Source organism: Lissotriton helveticus, chromosome 6 (genome assembly GCF_964261635.1).
Source record: "Lissotriton helveticus chromosome 6, aLisHel1.1, whole genome shotgun sequence".
Lineage (NCBI taxonomy): Eukaryota > Metazoa > Chordata > Amphibia > Caudata > Salamandridae > Lissotriton > Lissotriton helveticus.
The window spans coordinates 825,197,289-825,222,752 of record NC_136067.1 but is presented as its reverse complement, the minus strand read 5'-3'; the positions used below and the strand labels follow the sequence as shown (position 1 = coordinate 825,222,752).

The 25,464-nt window shown below is 42.9% G+C and overlaps 1 protein-coding gene across 1 annotated transcript in view; it reads right to left on the bottom strand.

Moving 5' to 3' along the window:
- The window catches only part of SNX3 (sorting nexin 3), a 266,520-nt gene that overhangs the window by 232,769 nt on the left and 8,287 nt on the right, over window positions 1–25,464 (bottom strand). The gene's annotated exons all lie outside the window — the stretch shown is intronic.

The following is a 25,464-nucleotide window of genomic DNA, read 5'->3' as shown; positions in this document are numbered from 1 at the left end:
AAGGCTAAATCTGTAACACTACCTTATGTATAATAAAGGTTTAATCTATATTACTCCCTTTTATATAGTATAGTAATACACTCGTTTTTGTGTTCAAACCCTAGACAATCACGTTACCTAATTCCATGTAAACAATACAAGGTCCCTCTCCTATCTTAATCTTAATGTATGCTCATAGCGGCACGAGACCAAAGGACTACTCACTTCTATTCCATCGCCCAACAAGTCGGCCACTTCGAGAAATCCCATAAATTATGTACATTTAAAACGTATGAAAATGGGAGAAAGAGCAATATGAAAGACAGAATACCATATCAATTCTACTGTACATCTCATGGCATATATCGCAATCCAAGTTTGTTTCTTCAAAAGCACTTATTGTATTTACAGAGGCAACACTATATAACTGGTTGTACATGCATCCAAGAAAATACATACAATCCATATCACAGTAATACTCAAAATCACATATAATTCTCTATTTTTGAGTTTCTAATCACCCAAGAAAAATCAATAAATAATACCAGTATTCATCATGGTCAAGTAATGTATGTTCATACCATTCCCTCAGTTTAGTATTGATCTTAGCCGTAGTTTCTGTCATAGGGTTAGTACTTAATTTCTCATAGTACCTAGAGTCATTTAGTTGTAATAAGATCTCATTATCATAGTCTTCTTTATTCATAACAACAATGTTGCCACCTTTGTCAGCCATACGTATTATCACATTAGGTAACGACGAAAGTTCTTTAAGAGCTGACCTTTCACCATGTGTTAAGGATCGAATGATGGAACATTTTCGGGCACTTAAAAATGGCGATACCAGGTACCCTATTGCCTCTCACCTGATCCAGAATGGCAATGATTCCAAAAACCATAGATTTACGTATCATGGAATTGAACATGTTACCCTGGACAGACGGGGTGGGAATAGAACCCTGAAACTCAGACGTAAAGAGGCAAGATGGATCATGGTTTTACGGGCAGTGGAAGAGGGATTAAATTTAGACCCTGAGCTTCAATTTTTCTTGGGTGATTAGAAACTCAAAAATAGAGAATTATATGTGATTTTGAGTATTACTGTGATATGGATTGTATGTATTTTCTTGGATGCATGTACAACCAGTTATATAGTGTTGCCTCTGTAAATACAATAAGTGCTTTTGAAGAAACAAACTTGGATTGCGATATATGCCATGAGATGTACAGTAGAATTGATATGGTATTCTGTCTTTCATATTGCTCTTTCTCCCATTTTCATACGTTTTAAATGTACATAATTTATGGGATTTCTCGAAGTGGCCGACTTGTTGGGCGATGGAATAGAAGTGAGTAGTCCTTTGGTCTCGTGCCGCTATGAGCATACATTAAGATTAAGATAGGAGAGGGACCTTGTATTGTTTACATGGAATTAGGTAACGTGATTGTCTAGGGTTTGAACACAAAAACGAGTGTATTACTATACTATATAAAAGGGAGTAATATAGATTAAACCTTTATTATACATAAGGTAGTGTTACAGATTTAGCCTTTATTTTTTTGGAATCTATGAGTTACAGATGATAAATTTTGAGTAAGAATTAGCCACTCCAAGATGGCGACCAAGTAATAGACGCGGATAAATTGGTTACTTGGGGATTGAATAGATAGCGATTAAGTAACTGACGTGGATGAACCTGTTATTTATCGCTTGAAAACAAACGTGTGTAGAGTATAATAAATAACATATAATACGTGGCGGTTTAAATTTTAGCTTTGATGTGTTTATGCGCTACGGAGCCTTTACCCTGAGTAAGAAATAGCCATTCTAAGATGGCGACTGAGGTACTGACATGGAGGGACTTGATATTTAGTAATAATGGCGCCCGAGTAAAACGCCAGTAGCTGATCGGCATGCCCGAACAAGCGTACACGCTTGTTTATGGAGGTAAGCGGGAGTTATAGTTTGAGAAATCCGTAATACATTCGCCCTAGTGTTGTATTTATAAGGTTTTGATCTACATATATATAATTTATGTACCCGTAGTGAGAACTTGAGACGTCTGGATTTACAACTGTGTTTGGATACTTGCCATCGATAAATTGGATATCTAGTCCTGACACGTAATTTTGTCAGTGGGAAGATTTACTATAGGTGAGTGAGACGTCGTGTGTGGCTACACATGTAATTTATGTAGTTATGACTTAGGGACAAGAATTGAGGAATGTGTAATTAATTTATTGCAGGTTGCAAATGACGTGAAGGAGTACAATTTAATGGACTTTGGGATTCTAGCGAGTGAAGATTTTCCTCGCATTTCCTTTTATTTTGCAGTGAGTATATTAATACTGTGAATAAATTAATAACAGTATATAGTTTGAGCAATTTGTAACATACTCGCACTAGTTTTGTAATTATAAGGTTTTGCCCCTACATATATACAATTTATGTACCCGTAGTGAGAACTTGAGACGTCTGGATTGACAACTTTGCTTGGATACTTGACATCGACAAATTGGATATATAGTCCTGACACCTAAGTTTGTCATTGGGAAGATTTATTATAGGTGAGTGAGACGCCGTGTGTGGCTACACATGTAATTTACGTTGCTATGATTTAGGGATAAGAATTGAGGAATGCATAATTATCTTATTGCAGGTTGCAAATAACGTTATGGAGCACAATTTAATGGATTTTGGATATGAGTTTGGATTCTAGCGAGTGAAGATTTTCCTCGCATTTCCTTTTTATTTTTGCAGTGAGTATATTAATACTGTGAATAAATTAATAACAGTATGGCGAAGCGAGACTGAGGATGAATTCCTTTTGTTTCAGAGCGCAGCAACTGGTGACTTGTACAGAAATCTCATAAATAAGATAAAGGATAGAAGCAATTTCTTGATTTGGTAAATAAGTTACAATTCATTTCTAACACTTTTGGGACTTTGGAATTTCTCTTGTTATTCTTAACACCAGGGCTTGCACCAGATTATGTGGTGTCTTTTTCTTCCTTTACTTTGTTAACACATTGATGCACTGGAACTATCTACCTCACATAGGTGGTGATTCAGACTATTAATTGTAAATAGCTCTTTGAAACTATATTGGTTTTGCTTCAGACATAATATATAGATTGGTAACGTTATCTTCTTGGCTTACAGCCCTGAAGAAGTCAAATGGCAAGACATTAATGCCAGACGAAACACGTGTTGGCTGTGGCTGTATATAATTTTGAAGGAAGGACGTTCATGGCTGTATGAATAAAATTGGATCTACAACCTGACGGTGGTGTGATAATTGAAGAGACTTTACGCATATGGAATATAGAGACTCTCCTTGGTGTTATTATTGACTACATTTCTGTATCTGGGAACTAGGATTGAAAAACTTGTGTTATATTTAAATAACATTTACTTTTGTGTGGTGCTCAGCGAGGAACAATTGTGAACTGTTTTCTTGGAATTTATTCTGGGTGTGTGTGGAAGAAAGGTGACCTTCCATTCCTTGCTTGAAGCACACTGTAATACGTGAAAGTTGTACAAATAGCCGTAATCTTGTTGTGCGCCTACCATTGCCTGGTCATCATCGCATATTCATTGGCTTCATTGTTGTTCTCGAGGTGGAAGTTCAGGTCCCCGAGGAGGATGTAGTCCGAGGAGGCGTGGGTGCTGATGAGGTCGGCGATGGTGTCGCTGAACTGTGGTCGGGTCCAGGTGGTCTGTAGACGAGGGTTCCTCTGAGGGTGGTGTTGGGGTCGGTGTGGATCTGGAAGTGCATGTCCTCGGCGGTGGTGAGGGTGTCGTCGGTGTTGGTAGAGACTCTGAGAGTGTCCTTGTAGATGATGGCGATCCCCCCCGCCTCCCACTCCGTTAGTGCGGTCTCTGCGGGAGATCTTGTAGCCCTCCGGGATGGCTATGGCGATGTCTGGTGCCGAGGTGGTGTTCAGCCAGGTCTCCATCAGGAAGGCGACGTCGGGGGTGGTTGAGTCCAGGAGTTCCCAGAGTTCGATGGCGTGCTTGCGAGCGGAGCGGGTGTTGAGGAGGATGCATCGGAGGTGGTTGGGTTCTCTGGTTGATGGTTTGGCGGGGCGGGTGCTGGTGAAGCTGCAGTTCCGGCAGGTGAAGTGCCCTTGGGTGCGCTTTGGGGTGGCCCGGTAGCAGGAGTGATGTCGTCGGGGTTGAGTGCGTGGAGGGTGCTGGAGTCGTAGTGCAGTCTGGTGTTGTGGTGGCAGCGGGGTCCAGGGGGTTCTATCGCTGGGCGCTGGGTGCAGGTGAAGCTTGACTCTTCAGCCACGAGGTCCAGGAGGCGTTGACGATGACCAGGAGCTGGATTTGCGCTGTCCCACGAAGGATGTTGAGTGCTGCAGCGTCGGTATCCGGATTGGACCCAACAAGCCTTGGCAAAAGCAACCCACGCAAGATGCCAAGATTGGCTTCAGTGCAGACCAGCGAGGTCTGAGGGACTCACCCTTTGGGGGGTGGGGGAGGAGTGAGGGCACGTCTGGAGCAACCAGTGAAGCCCAAGAAACAAAGGATTGTCCTTCGTGGGGACCCACCAGTCAACGGACTAGGGATCGCGTAGGAGCCTCAAGCTGAAATGCAGGAAGTGGGCCCACGGAACACTCATGGAGTGTAGGCCTCTGAGCTTCGGTGCAAAAGGTGCTCGGGGCAGGGGCTTCAAATACCCCAATGCACAACTTCGGGAAGTAGGTGCAGTTGCAAAATTGCAGGATGTCCAGGAGTTCCGGTCCCACGTCTCTTGTGATAGCTACAGGTCACAGCTCTGCTGGGAACTCGTGTCAGCCTCGGAGATGTCTGGAAGTCCGTGTCCTGTGTCGCAGATTCTTCAGGGTCCATCGGGAGCCGTGAAAATGCAGACCGGCAAGATGCTTCTTCGGTGCCTGTTTGAACAGGAAGGTCACTCCTTGACCTCAAGGGAGATTTCCTCCATCTTCCAGTCGAAATGGAATGTCAAAGGTCCAAGATTTTTGTATCAGAGTTTCGTCCAGGGTAATCTAAAGTCCTAGGAACTGGGGTTCAATACTAGTACTAAATTTAGGGGTTGCACTAACTCTAGGGTCCCACCTATGGGAGGACCTGGGGAGGGGGTGGTTAGACCCCTTCCCCTTTGTCCAGTTTCGCGCCAGAGCTGGGACTGAGTGCCCCAGCAAGCGGTTTGAACTGGGAAATGCATGGAGCACCTTGTGTGCCCCAGGCAGTGTCTGAAAAGCATTCACTGAATGCAACCCACCCTGCACCAATACACTAAAACCCGTCTGGGGAGGTGCTGGCACCTCCCTGGACAGGAAACCTATTGTCCAAGCCTCCCCTGCCGGAGTTTCGTCCAGCATCAGGAGGTCAGACTCGTGTCTGTGGCAGCAGCATCCATTTTGTGATGCTGGGGCTATTTACAACATTTACCGGGTGTACCAGTGTGTACATGTCTTCTCCCTTTAGAAGGGTGGAATTCTACCCCCGCCGCCAGAACTGGCGGGGGGGGGGGGGTAGGATTCCAAAGTGTTTGACACCAAACACAACATGTTTTGATGCAGCCAAACCAAAGTTAGCATTTACCGCAAGGTTATAATGCACTTAAGAGTATATGGCATGGCTGTATCATAGAACAGCTATAAGGAAGGGTTTCCGAAAGCTGCATAGGGGCTCAGCTCATGCTAGGGCACCCTCTCACACAAAACCAAGCACTCTCCCTTCAGGATTGTCAAGGCCTGCCATAGGAGTGACTTATAGGTTATTATGTGTCTGTGTCTGTGTCTATATATATATATATATATATATATATATATATATATATATATATATATTGTGGTCTACGGCAATCCAAAAGTAGTCATGTAAGGTCTCCATTAGCACACATGTATGTTAGAAGTGTTGGTGGTTTAGGAACAGGAAGGAGAAAAGCGCTACTATGTTCTAGCCGGACTTCATATATCCAATCTAAAAGAAATAAAATCATAAACTGAAGTTTTACACCTGCACAAACCATGAGCTACAAATTCGGTTGCATATTGTTATCTATTTCTCAAGCCCGACACTGTTCAAAAATTACTTTCAGTAATGTGAATGGAAAGAAGGGAGCTACATGGCAACGTGGGAGCTCGTAGACTTGAGATTACACTCACAGATCTGCTGAATAGTGTTTACGTTCCTCAGTCATAAAGCCCTGGATGAGTAACTGTCTGGTATGCACCACACAAGGATTATAAGATTTACACAATGACTGGCTGGATCAACGGATCTGAAACAGAATTTTAAACACTTGGCTAGGGTGGGTTTCCAAACACATTTGGGCCCAAATCACAACATCATTCATGGACAAACGGCAGGTTTATACTTACTAGATATTTTTAAAAGGATATTTAGGAGGCATTAATCAATTTACTCAACCATAAGTGTACATCACAACTGTGTACAATTACGCAAGAATAACTCTAAGGCAAGGTGTTGTAAGTATTCCAACACCTTTGTAGTTTGTGTATGCCAACAAACTCATGAGTTTATGAGCATTCATAAAGTCCTGTCCATCCGTTTCCAACGATGAAAAATCATCAAAGATTTCCCACGACAAAGCCTTTCCCAAGGCCGAAAGGGGGACTGAACACCTGAAACTTTGTGGGCAGTAGGCAAGGGGTTTCTTTGCAAGCAAACAATTACCATTGTAAAAAAATTCTAAATTGTACAATTGCGCATAGCTGCTATCCCATAAAGCTTGTACTGTGCATACCAACATCGAATAAAGTCAAATTACTTTTCCCGTAGTACGCTTGACAAGCTGCTACGCCCACAGCTCTCAAGGCTTAAAACTGGGAATGTTTGAGTATTAAAAAATCGTGTAAATGTACCTTCAAACAATGCAGGCAGTCTTGAAGCATACTTTTTATTTGTGAATTGGATGCTACACCTTTCCCTTAATTTCCTTTTCAAATGGCCCTTGTAGCTTCCAATATAGAAAGTAGACTCCAAAGCTTGGAAGGCTTAACAAGGCATGGTTTATGACGCCCTTTGAAGCCACACCTCCTAACATCTTTCTAGCAAAGCATAACACCTTGATACTCTAAGGCTTCATTCCCTTAGGGCGATGATGCTTTTCTCTGCATCCACTTATCAGAAGAAAAAAAACTATTATTTACAACTCTATACAGTCAAGGATTCTTAAATTGTAAGGGTAGCTAAAATACGAACTAGTTAAAAACATTATTATTAGAAAGAACTGTAACGAGAGCTGATATAGGGTCTCAAATAATTTAACAACAAAGGAACAATGGTGCGCTTTTATACCACTCCTATCCAATAATATTTCCTATGTATGTATTAACTGTCTCAAGGAGCTTAACCAAAATTGCCATAACAGTGCTGATGGCTGCACTGCAGCATGAGACGCCAACATGAATGTTTTTCGACCAAGCAATAAAAATTCCCTCTAGTCTAATTGTCACATATAATGTACTACTTAGAGTTCTGTAGACCAGCAAAGTTCTAACTCGTAAATTGACAGGTGCAGATTCAAGTCAACCCCACCTTCTATGTGTGGACTCCAGTCTCGAAGGTACTGTGTATTTCATTAAGGAGAGGAGAAGGCTGACCACCATCTCCCAACATCAGATAAGGTCTGTTTCCTTTAGCAAAAAAAAAGTAACTGCTATTTACAGCAACTTCAGCACGCACCTCAACCAGACAGACCTCTCTAAACACCACCTGATCGTATCCAAAAAGACTAATGTCAGCCACATGGCCCATCCTTACCCCAGAAGAAACCGCCTCCAACATTAGGTCTATCCACTCTGGAGCCCCATCAGACCCCTGCGTACACCACGCTTACTCCAGGACTGCAATACATTAGGGCCTTTCTCACACATCCTGAATGCCTCCACCTCTTACACGATCTTCCCAGATGCTTGGAAATATGCTGTTGTCCTCCCATTGCTGAAGAAACCCTCAGAGGACCCTTCAACAATCCCCCTGCTACAATTCACAGTCTTACAGAAAATCATTACTAGACACCTCACCAAATACCTCAACGTCCATGAACTTCGACACCACTCAGTTTGATTTCAGACCCAATCACAGCATGGCAACTGCCCTCATTGCCACCACAGATTATTCCGCGTGATTTTGGACAGAGGAGATGCTACGACCTTCATCGTTCTGGACCTCTCTGGAGCGTTTGGCACAGTATTGCATACAGAATGCCAGATTTGGCAGTTGAGCCTTCTCTTACATTGCTCCTAAAGCATGAAACAAACTGCTGCTACACATAAGAGGCTCCTCCTCTTAGCAGCATGAAACCCTCTAGGGTGATATTGCGCTCTACAATCTGCATAACATAAAATATCCTGTTAAATTAAAGAATGCAGTTCACAAGTGTCTAAGTCTCAAGCTGGTAGAGGCTACTTTAATAGCGAAGAGAACACCATCACCTATTCATCTGTCCATGCTGGCTGCAGAACAAGCAGAATAAGGCAACAGGCCATGGCCCTCATTTGGGTGACCTAAGACAAGGCAAATCTGGGCCACATCACCCTTTTGGTCACACTTCACTTGAGTCTGACATTTAATATCAAGTCACACATAATCTCGGTGGAACACCGAATGAATATTGGCACACAAATTACAGCACTAATGTGGTCTAATGTCTAGTCTGCTGCTGTAATTTTTGCTCTACAAAAAGGAATTACAAAGTAGAGCTGTACTTTGTGCATTTTCCGCATTGACACTAGTGACAGTCTTTTGGTTTCTCAGTGTATAGCTATGCTGATGCTAACCAGTTCACTGCCAACATTCCACTGATAGCTCCACAATAAGAGAGAACTTTGAAGAATGAATGCACTCAATATGTGCATATAGCATCATAATGTGAAATGAAATCTAATAAAAAACCAGAGTGGTGTCAGTGGGCTCCCAACCACAACATGTGCAAGCTTCTCTCTGGCCTGCAAGTTTGGGACAATGGCCAACTCCAACCCAAGTGTGACAAATTTGGACGTATTGTTCTACCAAGAATAATAATATTACCCAGAGTTCAGTATTTTTTTTTAACTAATGTAGTCTTTAATTTGTGAGCACTGCAGAAGCTTAGAGAGAGTGAGGGTGTTGGTTCCTTTAGTCTTGGCCGGCTTGGTTTATGCTAAAGGGAACTATTTAATATTGCTCCTTTATATAGTCGAACATCTGAAGAGCGTAGAGATGACATCTGATCTGCCTAGAGTGCAGAGAGCATGTCAATGTAGGATTTCCTAAACCTTCAAAAGTTTAAAATGCTCTCCATAGGCCCAATATTTTCCAAAGGAGGTCTGCCTTAGTATAAAGTGTCTTGAATTTTGAAATGGTCAGATGTCTCTATCCTGGAAGAATCTTAAAAAAGAAGAAACGGTTGGGAGGCAACACATTTTCTCTATAAGACCCAATACTCAGTGACACATTCTCTGCCCATACAAAACAAAGACAATCCGACCTTTCAACAGAATTAGACACTTTTACTTCCAAAAACCTGTCACATTTTTCCTTACAGCGGTATCCCACACTACGCACAATGAGGCTCTTATAAGTCTACGCATGCTATAAAATAATACCCCAATGTTACTCTGTTGGTGCTTCAATCGTGGTGTTACAACTGAGTGCTGTAGTTGAATGAAATTCGGGCATCAGGCCTATGAGGTAGCAAGGGCCTTTAATAAATCAATCACCTTGTGCTCTAAACCTACATTTAATTTGTGGAGAACACAAAACAAGGTCATAGCTCTGGTACTTAGTTTTGCTTTGACAACAGCCTTCAATAAGTGATGATTTCTTGCCCCTTATATACGCCATTACAATAGTTGTGACATTAATGTAACTAAAGAGCTATGCAGATATAATGCTTTATTTGACATAAGTAACGCCAGCATTACGAAAATAAATATGCCGGGTACAAACAGCAATGCATAAATGAAAAATTTCAATACTGCCTTTCCCGGGTGTTTCTAGCACAGTATAGACGTATTCCACAGAGATCTTCTGCGTATTCTGCACAAATGATGATGGCCCCTGGGCACGTGCACATTCCAGAGACTGGAATGGCTGTAGATCGACATCACCGTCCTGCGCGTGCAAATGTCACAAGGATCAGATTAGCCAGCAAGGAGTCACCGCGCCCGACTAGAACTGCTGCCAAAGCAGCGCAGCCTGCAATCAGAAAGGCATCACAAAGTATATAACTCTCACCAAACAAAATGCATGGAAAAGAGTTCTTGTGCAACGAAGCAAGGCGCTCAGCTCCAGGTCATTGATCACTAATCTATTAGAATATCTATCAGAATATATATATATATACACACATACGTATGCACAGATACATATGTATACACATACAGACATGTGTGTGTATATATATAATATATATATACACACACACACACACACACACGGTTCTATAGCTTATGAAAATATTTGGATACAACTATCAGGACAGAAACATGCTGACATAGGAAGCATGTTACGGTGCCTATTACATGGAACAGGAATACACGTTTATTTGCAAAGTTTGAGATGTAGTGATACATCTGCATTTTTTGCTGCTTACAGCAGATGAAGCAGTATGTCCCTGCTCTCGACATACATAAAGCACACGCACTTTCCTGTTCCATGTAAGAGGCCCGATTACATGACTACAAAAGGGCCAAAATGGCCCAAGAGAGCAACTTACTACACAGATACTCAGGGGATATGCTACTTATTAATGGAGGTCAAGGAAGGTCCCTGACACTCAAGAGAACTATTCCACATACTCGATAGTTTTTAAGAACTAAACAGCATATCTTATTATGCTGGCTTCTTCCGACCGGCAAAAAAATAAAGTTGTGTTTCCTTTATTCTCAATCAAGATTGACACCTACGACAATTAAGCAGAGTCGGTAAAAATAAAAAGGTCTTTAACCCCCTGCGTGATGGTGACGAAACCACTCCGTCACCAGTCACGGACGCGCTGTGCTAATGACGGAGTGGTTTCATCACGGCACGGCCGCCCCGCTAGCGCGGCAGCGATTTCGCGCCTGCGCGGGCGTTCTAATGAGCGGGCGGGACCGTGACGGAACCACTCCGTCACAAGCACTGCGCGCCTGTGGCTCGAGACGGAGTGGTTCCGTCAAGAGCATGGCGGTGGCGCAGCGCGGCCCCCCTCCCACTCAGCGCCACGGCAGAATTACCGCCGCGGCCAAGGGGTTAAACAAAACTCAACTGCAGTTCAACACTGGACTGATCCGTCTCACCACCTCTACCTGGAGTCGCTTTCTCAACCGTCAGTCCCTGTTCGACTGAACATAAAGTGAGGTTGCACGGAAAGAAACAGTGTTGCCTGCTTGAGGTAATGTATCTGTTTCACAATGTAACCGTCTAGGGTTCTTCCCAATTCTAGGCTGCGTGACCATCCGAGACGGTTGGGAACAGGATGCTGGTTCAAACTCTGGCTGCTGAAGGAAACCATGAGCCTTATGGTAGGCAGTCTTTGAGACTCGATCAATTGTGAGCCTTTTGTCTGTTGCCGATGCAACTCACTGAATAGCAAAGAAGGGAAGACAAGACAACTGTCAAGATGCGCCACACCAGGGGCAGAACTCAATGACCCTTCACTCTCCCAGAGAAAACTGAATTGAAGGCTACACATGCCTTGGTATTCAGCGCGCTGACATTTAATTGAGCTGGCCGCGGACTTCAGAGCATTGGGCACCGGCACTCATTCACTTACAAATTAAGCACTGGACAAGTAGTCTTAGATATATATATATATATATATATATTTGAAGATTAAAGGCGTTGATATAAGTGAGACATTTAAAAAATAGCTGCCACCTTTGCATGCACGCAGTTCGGTATCGATACCCATTGCACAAAATCAGCTTTTGAATGCACGTGGGGTACTAGAAGCGATATGAAAACGGTCAATATTGAATATGGCCTTTCCAAGCTGGAGGAATCCGATACCACCCACGCTTCCACAGTGTCTCCGATGACAACCACAGCCCTGGGCACGTGCACATACCATATCATGAAATAATGGCTAATCTGTCCTTAACGTCCAGCTTGTGCAAACGTCACAAGGATCAAGTTAGCTCGAAAGAACGTCCAGACAAGCACTACTGACAGACGACTAAGTTTGTAAAGGGAAAGGTGACTCGTAGAGCAAGAAGTGGCCAAAGCACCCTCTGTATACAAGCTATACCTGAGCCATCAAGGAAGCAGCTGCGCAGTGAGGAACAAATCACCGAATGAAATCATGTTCACCAAGCACATAAGTAGTGCCTTTGCAACAGGCCAGATAATTATCTAGGCCTTGCTTCCACGACAGCCACATTAAGCATCAAGTAAGAAACACCTATGTCCATATATTTGAGGATGGTGCTCACAATGATCAGAACATGGCAAACATCTGGGAGTTAACCAGGGAACAAAAAGGTACGAGTCAAATTTAAGACGAAAAGGCACGAGCCTAGATGCATATAAGAGCCAATATTCTATCAGAAGAAAACAAAAAGTCAAAGTTTGAGCAGAGTCTAAGTGAGAAAGAAAAAGTGATGGGGTGAAGAACGTGCATAACAAACAAAAAAACACAAACTAGAGAAAATAAGGATCTTCAAAAGAAGTGCAGATAAAAATCATTTATCGTATTTAGGGTCGGGCCTGAACGATAACAACAAGCTGCTAAGTGAACCAAAGGGAGAGCCCGATAGGGCACAAAGATTCTCATCTGTGCGGTTATACACATCTAATGTACACGTGGTTTGCAGCTGTTGCTCTAGGCACAAAGCAGCACCACCTGTGACCATGACTGCCAAAGACAGCACTTCTGACAGCAGAGAACACAGACTCGTCACACGCTGCCCGCAGAAGCCCATATTGTTAAAATTAATAAAATATGGGTTTACCACTTAAGAAGGTTAAAGAATGCAGTAAAAATGTTGGATGATCGGGTGATCCTGTTCAACTCAAGCAAAACATCAGCCTTGTTTGTACCAAAGCAGGAATGTACTACTCCTTCATAGTCAGGAAACCGAAGTGAGTCAAACTTTACAAGTAAACAATTACTAAAGAAAGACTGCATCGGTTTAGGACGTATGATTTGTGCAACAAAAAAAAATTGTCTACAGTGTAAACCAAAGGAGATTTACACCATAAAAAGCTAAGGGCCAGAAGTACGTAAGAAAGTGTTTACGATTAACCAAATAGCGATTTTTTTGCAATTTGCTATTTGTTCATTGCAAACACCCATGTACAAATGTGTGTTTAACACAGTTTGTGATTCCCAAAGGGTCACAAATAGACCTGCCTCATTAATATTCATGCGGTAGGTTTCGGGGTTGCGACCACTGAGAATCGCAAAAATCACAGGGATGGTGGACTGCCCAGGTCGGTGATTGCTTTTCAATAAAGTAATTTTTTTTAATGTGGCCTGTTTCTAAAAGAAATATGAAAAGTTCTGTTAATTTTATTAAGAATAGGCAGTGGTGCGTGGTCCAACTGCCTGCTCTTAAAAATATTTTTATAAACATTCACAAAGGGAAAGGGGTCCCTTCCCATTTGCGAATGGGTGACCACCTACTTGTAGTAAAATGCAAATGTTCCGTGACCGCATTTCGGTCGCAAAACATTCACACAGCATTGCTATTCGGGATTAGGAAGGGTCGTCCTAAACACGCCCCTTCCTAATACCGAATCGCACACCAGATTTGCAATTCGGTAATGTTACTGAATCACAAATTGGGCCTTTGTACATTAAAAAATGCTTTTTTGCGGTCACAAACGACCCGCTGGCCCTTAATCTTTTCATACGTTAGGTCACTATATACTAACGCATTATAGAATTGAAGGTCATGAGTTCTAACACAATTAAAACCCACATAAAAATAAGCAGAAGATACTACTACCAGGAAAGACTTTAGAGAAGTTTAACCCTTCACATACCATAGTTGAATTTGTTACATTGCCTCTGCAGCTGATTGGCACATGCGGTCTCCAAACTGTCAGTCTTTTGACAAATTTGAGGATGTTGCAGCAAGCTTATCAGTGTCATAAGAATATGGTGTGGCTTCATTTAACCACCGCACAAATAACGTCATTATCAGTAGACGCTTCTGCCACCACTCGCTGCGTTTTATATTTGTGTTGGCAAAAATCCAATATAAATGTATGAAAGAAGTCAAGTGTCTAAAGCCATTTAAGGACACAATTAACAAACACCATTATTTTTTTCCTTAAGGTAACATTCGTACACAAAAGGAAGGCGAGATATTAGAATGACGGCAGCATAACTATGACAATATTTTTGGTCAATAAATAAATGCTGTACATGAGGTGAACTACAAAAAAAAAAAAAAGTATAGCCTGGGTGCAAAACTACAGACAATATTCTTCTTGTTTTTGCCTGCATTTCAAACGTATTTAAGCCAAAAAGAGGACAGTGGGCAACCACATCCAATTTTATGAGACCCACGGCCTGTTTTTTCAAAATGTTAAATCCCTCTCAAAGCGTGGGGATTCTGCTCCTTTCCATCCAAGTCGCCAATTTTCTGTCTTAGTCCTATGTTCACTCGCCTCTTTCCCGTCAACAAATACGCATTGTTTTAATCCCACGATAACTTTTTGAGCCAGCAACTGTGGGGTGCTGCAATTAGATGAAACAACACTCAAGACTGCTGTAAGGCTCCTGCTTTTAAACACTACTTCCATCAACCACTATCTCAAGAAGCCTCAGCACTCTTGGACTGCCGAACTTTATCTTTAAGACTGCTCTACTATGTAACTATTATGAAACACTGTTGTAAAGCACTCAGATACCCCAAGTCAGGTCAGCACTATATAAAATTCCCCCAAAAAATAAATGTTAATTAATTTTTTTTAATCACATTAAGTCTGGACAAGTTGAACTGTTGGAAACCAAAGCCAATGTGGTGAGGTTTGCTTTTAGAAAATGTAATGCAATCATTCCTTAGTCCCTAGCAACACAGTGAAAGAGCATGTGTTTGTGGCTCAACCGACCTCAAGACGGTTTGAAAAAGTAGGAGATGGCTGCTCCTCATGCTGCTGCCCTACCTGTAACAACGGAAGCAACCTCCGGAGAGTTATTGCAACAGCCAGTGGAAGCAGTGTAAAACCCAGGATAAGAAGGATTACTAATGAGGAGTGCACAATCTATCTTTCGAACCTCTGCACTGCTATCCCTCATTGGTACATTCTCGTTCCCTGCAGATTCCTCTTGTCCTGAGGAATTAGATACGTACTATCCAACTGAAACTCAGATCAGGAACTTCATACATAATCCCAGAGTGTCGGGTTCCAAACGGCCTGACCAATTCCCAATTACAGTTATAAATTTGAAGAAAGATTTATGGTCAAGATATTTAGCTCCTCTTTTTACATACCGATATTCAACCAGTACTATTCTTGCTTTGTGGGAGGGAAGTATTCTTCCCCCTCCATAACAAAGGTTTAATCCCTCAACATTGTAATTATTGGTACATAACGCTACTTGATTCGCTTGGGAAAATATTTGCCAAGAGTGACTTTATACAAAGCTGGGCCGAAGGTAACAATATTATTCAGATGGAACAAGCAGGCTTTAGGTAAAATAGTTGGACTCTCAACATTATTATTGCCCTTCAGGTGATTTTAGAAAAATCATGTTACAACACAGGGTTATGTCTGTCTATGCAGTATTTATGACTTTTCAACACCCTTCTACCGCGTAGAAAGACCGAGGCTGTGGAGTAAGCTCCATACACTGAGTATACCTGCAACCTTACTCAATGTTATAATAGCATTGGACTTTCCCATGGGGTGCCATGTCCTGCTTGGGGGTGGCCATGAGCGTCCCTAAAAATCCCAATAGAGAACAGTGTAAACCTTATTAGCTCCCTTGCTATTTTCCTTATATATTTATAACTTGCCTAATTTGTTGAAGGAAGTGGGAGGGGATGCCCCAAAGTTGGGCCCTGTTAAATAGCTTAGCTCCTATATGTGGACGATATCGTGATTTTAGCTCTCACTGCAAAAGGCCTACAAAATCGCTTAGATGCACTACAAAAATATGCAGATAGCCATTACTTGAAAATCAATATACCGAAAAGTAAAGTACAGATTTTTCGAAGTAAATAGATTAGAAACTATAAATGGTCTATCGGGAACGGAGTAATGGACACAGTTAACATGGCTATTTAGGAAAAAACTTTTCTGCCATTTTACAAGAGAAGGAACGCATTTCAGCTTTTGTAAGTACGGTCCAGGCCTATGCGAATGCTCTATTTTTTTAATAGGACTACAGGGCAGCGACATTTTAAACATCTCCTTACAGTTTACCAGGCGAAATATCACCTATACAGTTGCATGCTATTGAAATAATTGATACAAAATGTCGAGATTTCTTGAATAAATTCGAGGTCAATATCCTCAGAAAAATCAGAAAATTAAACTCATTGGCTCCAATTGAAGGGCTTTGACTAGTAATGGGCTTGTCATGCACCTATGTAATGTGATCAGCTGCTACATTATTTTGGGTCGCTCTGCTTTCGCACAGCAATGTCTTTTCTTCAAGAGGTCACTTATGCTCTGAGCTTTGTGGTCAGAATAAGAAAATATATTCTCTTTTAAAAAAAACCTCAAGCAAGCGCTTATGAACTTTATCTGTTTGCTTTATTTGAAAGAGGCTGATTTGTTGGAATTGTTGTGCACTCAACTTAATTTTCTAAAAACACTAGTTAGGAGCACCTCTCTGTTTAGATAGGCTAGACTGTAGGGCAAAGAAGATAAATATTGTTGTCTCTTCATGTTTTGAAGCCCAGTCTCAATCATATTTATCCTGAAATTTAAATCATGGAGCCGGTCATTTTTATTTACTGATGCGTATGAACATTCTACTAATAAAGGTGGTTACCAGTGCTTGGGTTGGAGTACCACTCGAAGAGCGAATTTACGATTTATGTAAAAAGTCTGTGCAAAATTTAGACCAGGTTTTATTTACTGGCCTCTTCCCGAAACCTCGGTTTCTGAAATATGGCGTACCTATGACAAAAGAGGCCACTTGCTTGATATTTCAGCCCTTCAATGATATTATGGGTTTTAAACATTTTGAAAGTTTTTAAAATTTGTATTGATCATTGTATCGCATAAATTGAAGATGATAGTGTAATTTGACGTAAATCCCATTGTAGATTTTGATCTTAATAATAATAATAAACATGGAACCAAGGTAAGTCTCCTTTCCCCACACGGTCTCTTTTTTTTAAATCTGAAACATTAATTGCCCACTAATAATCTCTGGGTTCTCAGGTGAAGTATTGAGCTCGACTGGGGTGATGAAGACAGAACGGTAACTACTTGGTGGGTCGATTCTTAACTGTGCCACCAGGGCAACAACCTTCATGCATTCTTTTCTCTCACCCTTGTATGTGCACAGTGCAGGTCTGGCCAGAGTGTGTCATGACCCGACTAGGACTGCGCTACTATTACTCATCTGCATTTGAGAGCCTTTGGAAGGATGAAATGAGCTTGGTGCCCAAACCCATGCTCAAAATGTTGCCATCTTTCGGCCTAGTAGGAGTAAGTGGAACCTGGGGCGTAAAAAGATTTTGCACTTTCTGCTCGAGTTGCCAAGATCGATTCTCCTTCTACTTCTTTCTGCGTTCCTTAGGTTTATTTGTACCCAGAAGGCAGTATCCCTGCCTTTACTAAAGACGCATAGCCATTGCTCTAGGCACCAAGTCTCACTCTTGGCTATATGACAACATTTTTATCATCTCAAAGCATCTCTAGTTTGCACATGTTGCCTTATGAATTACTGGGGCCTTCCCTGAGTCCAAGCCGCCTCCCCCAGATAGGCTTGTGCACTTTTGCTGTGTATATGTTTTAGTCCCAACTAGCCTTCTTATCTCTTCCATCACACTGGAAGGAGCGGTTCTCCATGCCCAGATAAAAACACTTCTCTAATCATTCAAAATACCAAAACTCTTCTCGTATAGAACCACCAAAAACACAACCCTCTGCCAATCAAGCATTGCCCCACTGTGTAGAGGGCTACACATCAGCAAATGTGAGTATGAGTCCCACAAAGGATTAGTAAGCTCTATAAAAAGCAACACTACAATATAGATATCGTACAATGGCACCTATCTGCAACGCTCATATGTGCTTATCTCCTCAGCCTGTAGTGGTTCAAACTCATTGCAATATACTCCGTTCTGATGCCACCCCAAGCACTATGAAAGAGAATAAAAAAAAATACATCATCATGACACCTCCAAAATACATACTGGTAGCCTGCCTTGTACCGCTACCCTTTTTAAGTGCACTATAGCTCTTTATTATTATACGGACACATGACTGCAGTAGTGCTTGAAACGTAGTTAGTACAAAAAAATGCTTGCCTCAAATCCTGGGTTGACTCGCACCGGGGTAAAAAATGATTTACAAAAAAATGTGGGAAGTGAGTCTGATGGCAAGTGTTTGAAAAGACCATAAGTAACCATACAGTAAAAGAAAGCGCAGCATGAAAGGTCATCCGGTCAACTGTCCAAGACTATGGAGTAGCTATCCAGATGAATACTGGCCATCCCCGTTTATGGCTCTCCTCGTGGAATAGAATTTTCCACAGACTGACCGGCTGTTCGAGGTCAGGGCCTTTGCCAAAACTAATGTATCGCTGCAGTAGCCCTACCTTTTAAACTGACATTTATTAGTGGTTTTGAGATTTCTATTTAAGATAAAAATTAGATAAAGAAAATTCATTGGCAATTCCAATAGGTCTTGCTTTTAAGGAATGACTTATGGTAATGTGCTCGCTGCACCACAGTGAGTCAAGCTAGCATGGCTGATGAGGGGTGATACCCTGAAACCTGTCCCAGGATGCTTATTTCCTGTCCAGTGAGGACCTGGGATTGGCAGTTCGGGCTGGACTGTTCCCATGAGGAGCAGTTTCAAGACTGGTTTGCATATGGCTGGGTCCAAACTGGGGTGGCATGGCTCTAAATGAGAGAGCAGGCAATGCCTCTCAAGTGACCTCCATTATAGACAGAAATTCGGTCTGCCATGGGTCTGCTCTGAACCGCAGCAATCAAGGAAGATGTTAGCTTTAATGCTAGAGTGTCATTTCCATTTCACCATCCACCTACCTCTGGTCTACAGAAATCGGAGGGAATCAGGGGGAAAGCAACATCTGCTATTGGGCTGTATATCCTTTCAGGTGTCTGGTAATCCAGATGGGACATTGATCAGTGTCATTACTTTTACCCTTTCTCTGGCAGCTCTGAAGACAAGTTCTCCGCATAAACCTGGGGAAGTGGGCGCTTCCCAATGCGACATGGTAGTGAAAACGTGTTTGGTTTTTTTCAACATTGGATGTAATCGCAGTGAAACACAAGTTTCTAAAGTGTGTATTCCAGCTACAAGCTTCCAATGGAATCCTCACATAATGTACACTGTCCGAATGCTTTTCACAGGACACTCAAATACCTAACAAAATACATCAGACATGACATACCAGACCCATCCAACACTGCCCATGTATGTCAAAGAGCGAGCTATCGTGTTGTTCACAAGTTACTACCTACTAAAAAATAAGAAACATAACCATACACAATAACAAAGGGGAAAAAGCACTTCATACACCCAAAAAAAACAGGCATGCTATAAAGTTAACCATTAAGAGGTTCACAACAGCACTTACCACAAAGAAACACACAAACATAACATCTCATTACATCCATCAGAACACTGGCTAATCTACCAACCTAGATGGCACATAGCCAGCTGGGAAGGTCTTGACCATTAAATGCCAATATAATGCACCTGACTTTCATGAAAGGAACAGCCACATAACTGTAAACTAAAACATAATACAACACATGTAACCAATCTAAGATCAAGCAGACAACAATGGTAATTCTGAACCAGTGGGAAATAAGTGGAGTAACAACAGTCCTATCAAGTAATCAGTCTCTTACAAATTCTTCACGTTTGCCTAAAAACTCCGCCTACTTAAACCAGAGTGACTAATAACACCATGAGAGACAGACCATTGCCACATTTTAATGAACAATCGAATACTATGTGAATGAGTTTAAATAACTGCTTATGTCGCTTAGGCGGGTAGTCTGAAGATCGGGAATAAGTTGGATACACCAGGTTTAACAATATGAAACCAACAGTTTTCGGTTACCTGATCTTAAAAAGAATCTGAGTAAAGAGAACCTAGCAAATCTTAATAATGTGCAAGAGGTGTATGAGAATATACCAGGTTCCAGGCCAACAAAAAATGGAGAATACACTCATTTATTTACCATTAGCCACAACTGCCAACAATACCAACCCAGGAACACTGATCTCAAGAGTCAACTTTAAAGGCACCTAATTAACAGACAGCTGTGCAGTTTCTTGTAAACATGCAATTATGTCAGTGAATCAAATGAGCCTGGGCACTGGCATGACGTAAATCGACAAGCCAGTCCTCACGAAGCACTGTTAGACAAGTTTTGGCCTTTGAACCTTCATTACTGAAAGTGAGGATGGAGAATAGGAGTAGGATTTTGGCTATATGGGACTGTCAAGAAAATGCCTCTGCAGATGCTCTCCCAGGTTTAGGTCTCAACCTACAGATTTAGAAGTTTGTAATCATAGACTTATGGTGCACATTTCAACCTACATTGAGAGTTTTGGGTCAGCCCCTTGCCTATGATTGGATGTTTTTCTTGTCCATCTTAGTTTCCAGTTCCTTATTCAAAGGCTTTCGTCCATATGCTTCCGTTTTCCCAGACCAGGGAGCACAGCTTCTTTACATGATTTCAGATTGAAAGACTGGTTTCCTTCCCTTGTTGACATGAGGAACCTACATTTTTTCGGTTTCTGCACCCCATGGGAGTGCATCGCTTTCTTCTCTCTCCCCTTCGCTCATAACCACCCCCTCTTCATCCATTGCTCCAATACCCGCCACACCCTAGGAGTATATTTTTATATTTGATTATTTTTGACTGTTTCTTGTGAGAGGGCCAAGTACACTGCTGCCAGGCCACTTCTCCGGTTGCTGATCCCCACTGTCCCCCTCCTGTGCCTTCCTTTTTTATTTTATTTTAGACATTTTGTCCGAATGTGTTGTTATAATGGCAGGGAGTGTTTGACTGATATGCTGGATACGCCCCTCGGCCTCTACCCTCAGAGATACATCTGCTCTCTACAACAGCTAGTCACTTGACATCAGTGGTAGTTATTGTGGCTAAAAGACGAGTGGCAAAGGCATAGATACAGAGGACATTGCCCACAACAGCTCAAAGACGTAACCTATTTCTATGACATGATGGAGAAGTATGTGACAGAAGGACATCCCACTGCTCGCCCAAAGGACATTTGGGAACCATTCACTCTCACCTACTATGCACAACCGGATCGATTTTCTCTTCCCTCTCCCACAAGCACGCCAGAGTATGCCTCATGAAACACTTAGGCATTTGAACTAGACTGTTATGGTTTGGCGGAAGGTCTATTGTATTGGCTTCCCTACAAGTGTAATGCATCTACGCTCTATACTAAGTGATGTAATATGAATTTTATTTTGAAAAAACAAAAACCTAATAATTAAGAAAAAAATGCATACCCTCAGCCATTTTTGAAAGTTTTTTTTAAAGAGAACTATTACAAGATGGCCACTGTAAGAGCAATGTCCATTTAAGGGGGAAAAACAGTGGCTACCCTACTGGCATTGACAGTGCTTCTTCTACTTGCATAAATTCACCGAATCAGAGGCTAAGTGAAAAGACTGTGCCTCCCCGTCTACCAACAGTTTTTCAAACAATGCTGAACTCAAGCTATGTTCAAGCACCTAAGTCTCCATAAGCGCCAACGTGCTCAATATAATCTAAAGCAAATTCACACAGCTCTAACTCTTTTCGCCAATACAATACTGCACCTTAGAACCTGTTTTGCTGATCCAAATTTAAATATAAACTACAAATCACAGCATGCAAAATATTTTTGGCCGGACTAGATAAAGGGGATCCTGAATGACCTTGTCCCAGTTGGCAACTGTCGGGCGAGATGGAGAATACGTTGAGGACTAGAAGCCTCCGACACCAAGTGCGTGTAAGTGCTATTGTGAAGAAAAGGCAGTATCCTAGAGTACCGGACACAAGAGGTACACCTGTGTTTGCAGAACGGTGGCAGATTTAGATCATCAGGTAAATTATTATTTATGGTAGAAAAGAAAAACAAGATACTTTATGGTTCTGGTGCATGATCGAATTCTGCATTACGGAGAGTTCTGACATATCACATAATAATGCAAATATATACACACTGAATAAGTGGTGTTTCCTTATTATTAAAGAAAATTTATATGCAGAAAGCGCGACTAAACCCGGAGGCATCAAGGCGCTGAGGATGGAATCCAGAGAGCTCATAAATCAACCAGGAGGAAATTAGAGATAGGCTTGTTGGAATAGCCAAGTCTTAAGTGCCCTACGGAAATGTATGTGTGAAGAGATCCCCTTGAGGTCATTTGGGAGCGTATTCCAGAGTCTGGGCGCAAGGAAACGAAAGGACCTTCCACCCCATCTGGCTTTGGCAATACGGGGGACAGTGAGTAGACATTTGCTGGATGAGCGCAGTGTTCTCCCAGGGACATAACGGGCCACAAGGGCACGGATAGCCTCCGGTCCAGATTGATTCAGGGCACGATGAGTAAGGCATAAAGCCTTAAAGTTGATCCTTGCCTGCATAGGGAGCCAGTGCAGGTCTTTTCTGATGGAAGTACCCGAGGAGCGTTTGGGGGCGCCTACAACAAACCGGGCCGCCGCATTCTGAACGGTCTGGAGGCGCTGAATGAGACCACTGCTAATGCCGAAATAAAGGGCGTTGCAGTAGTCAAGTCTGGAGGCAATGGCTGCTATTGCCACCTGTTTGCGTGCCCCAGGGGAAAGATAGTGAGTGATCTTTCTAAGAATCCTCAGGGCATTGCAACAGGTGGACACAGTCCTACTGACCTGCTTGTCCAGAGAAAGGGAGGTGTCCAAAATGATCCCAAGGTTGCGGGCAGAGAACGTTGGCACAGGGCAAGCCCCAAGAACAGGCGGCCACCAATCCAGGGACCAGGTCTCACTTTTGCCCCCAAAAACAAGGACCTCCGTTTTCTCGCCATTCAGTTTAAGGAAGTTCTTGACCATCCATCCGGCGACCGACTCCATGCAGTTTTTAAAATTATGCGCAGTGGAGCTCACAGATTGGGAGATGGAGGCCATAATCTGCGTGTCGTCGGCGTAGGAGAGCACTTCCAGCCCAAAGGATCTTATAAGCTTGGCGAGAGGAGCGACATAAATGTTAAAAAGCGTCGGGCTCAGTGAGGAGCCCTGGGGGACCCCACACTTCACGGCTTTGACAGATGACATGTGCTCGCCTAGCTTGACACTTTGCTTCCGTTGGTCGAGAAAGGAGGCAAGAAGATTAAGTGCAGAACCCTTTACTCCCAGCTCACTGAGTCGGCTAACAAGAATGGAGGGAGACAGGGTGTCGAAAGCCGCCGTAAGGTCAAGTAGCACCAGTAAGGTGGTTTGACCGGTGTCGACCTTAGAGCAAATACTATCGACCACCACTGTGAGTGCCGACTCAGTGCTGTGGGTCCTTTGGAAACCATGCTGAGAGTGATCAAGAGAGTTGGTACTGTCAAGGAACGCACTTAGATGGAGGTTGAGATGAGACTCCAGAAGTTTAGCAGGGGCAGGGAGAAGGGAGATGGGACGAAAGTTCTTTAATGTCCCGGGGTCCAGTGTAGGTTTTTTGAGTAAGGGCTTTACAATAGCCAGCTTCCAGGGGAGGGGGTAAATCCCCTCTGAAATGGCCATGTTCATCACGTCCATCAAAGGCGGAAGGATAGTGTGTCTGCAGTCTTTGAGGACCTTAAGGGGACATGGGTCCAGAGGAGATCCGGACTTCAGCTTGTCCAGCAAAGAGTTCAGATGGGTAAGAGTGATAGAGGGGAACTGGGAAAAAGAGTGGGAGGGGGTAAGGACCGAGACATCCGGAGGGGTCAGGGAAGAGGCAGAAAGTGGACTGGAGTTGCAAGATTCCAGGTCTCTGTAAATATTCATGATCTTCTCATGAAAGAAAGTGGAAATCTGATCACATAGAGCCTGTGAGGGTGTTATAGGATCAGGCATCTGAATGAGGGAGAGATTATCCACAATCTTAAATAGATCACTGGGTGATTTGAGGGAGGACGTAAGTTTGGAATAATGAGCCTGTTTATCTCCAAGTACGGCCGCTTTATAGTCTCTAAGGAGAGCTCTGTGTTTTTCCCTCTCTATAGGGTCGAGATGTGTCCTCCAGAGCCTTTCCTGCCTTCTACAGCCTTGTCTAAGATTCCTAAGGGATTCAGAGTACCAGGGAGCAGAGGGCCGTTTTCTAGCAGAATAGTGAAGGCTAGCCGGAGCGAGTGAGTTGACAGCCTCCGTCAAGGAATTTGAAAGGTCAAGAGCCATCGAGTGAACATCACCGGTGAAAGAACGCTTATGCGTGACCAGGAAAGGGGCGAGGGAGTTATTAGTAATCTCCCCAAAGTTCCTTCTCAAGACCCACTTGGTGTGAAGGTGCTGGAGGCCATTGAGAGAGGGGGGGGGGAAAACAAAAAGGAACTGCAAAATGGTCTGACCAAGACAGAGGGAAGGGGATACCAATGGAAAGTCGGGAGTCGTTACTAAAAATTCCATCTAGGGTGTGGCCAGCTAGATGAGTGGGCCCAGTCCCCAACAGAGGTATGTCATAAGAGGATAAAGCATCCAGCAATTGGGAAGTGTCAGGGGAAGTATGTTTTTCCAAATGGAAATTAAAATCTCCCAAAATGGTATGGGAGGGCCCATCGATATAGGGCTCTAGGATATTAAAGAGTTGAGAGCAGAACGCCGACCTAGGGCCAGGGGGTCTATAGACCAGTATCCCGGTAAAGGAGATAGTGGGGGAGGGGGTAAGAGTGAAATGCATTGCCTGTAGGTGCTCGGATGGAGAGGACAGATGGACAGTCCTGCATTTTACAGAGCTACGGTGGAGTATCCCCAGACCGCCTCCCACATGACCTACTCTGTCCATCCTAGCCAACGATTAACCCTCAGGAATAGCATTAATCAGATCGGGCTGTGAGGATTCAGAAGCCCAAGTTTCAGTAATAAAGGCCCAGGTGGGCTTTTCCTGTGAAATAAGGTCTCTGAAGGAGATGTTATTTTTGACCAAGGAACGGGTATTCAAAAGAAGACCCGTGTAGACAGTGAGAGAGGGGGATGGTTTAGCAGGAGGAGGGCGAAGGATAGCGTCATCCGGCAAGGTAGACGTAGTGTGTTTATGCAGACAGCCACATATAGGGGTCTCGGCAAGAATTTCGGGAGTGAGGGAGTAATGACAGGGTAGCCTGGAAGGTTTTAGGGCTCGCAGGGCAGAAGAAAGATGGAATGAATCACCTGCAACATAGTGGCTGG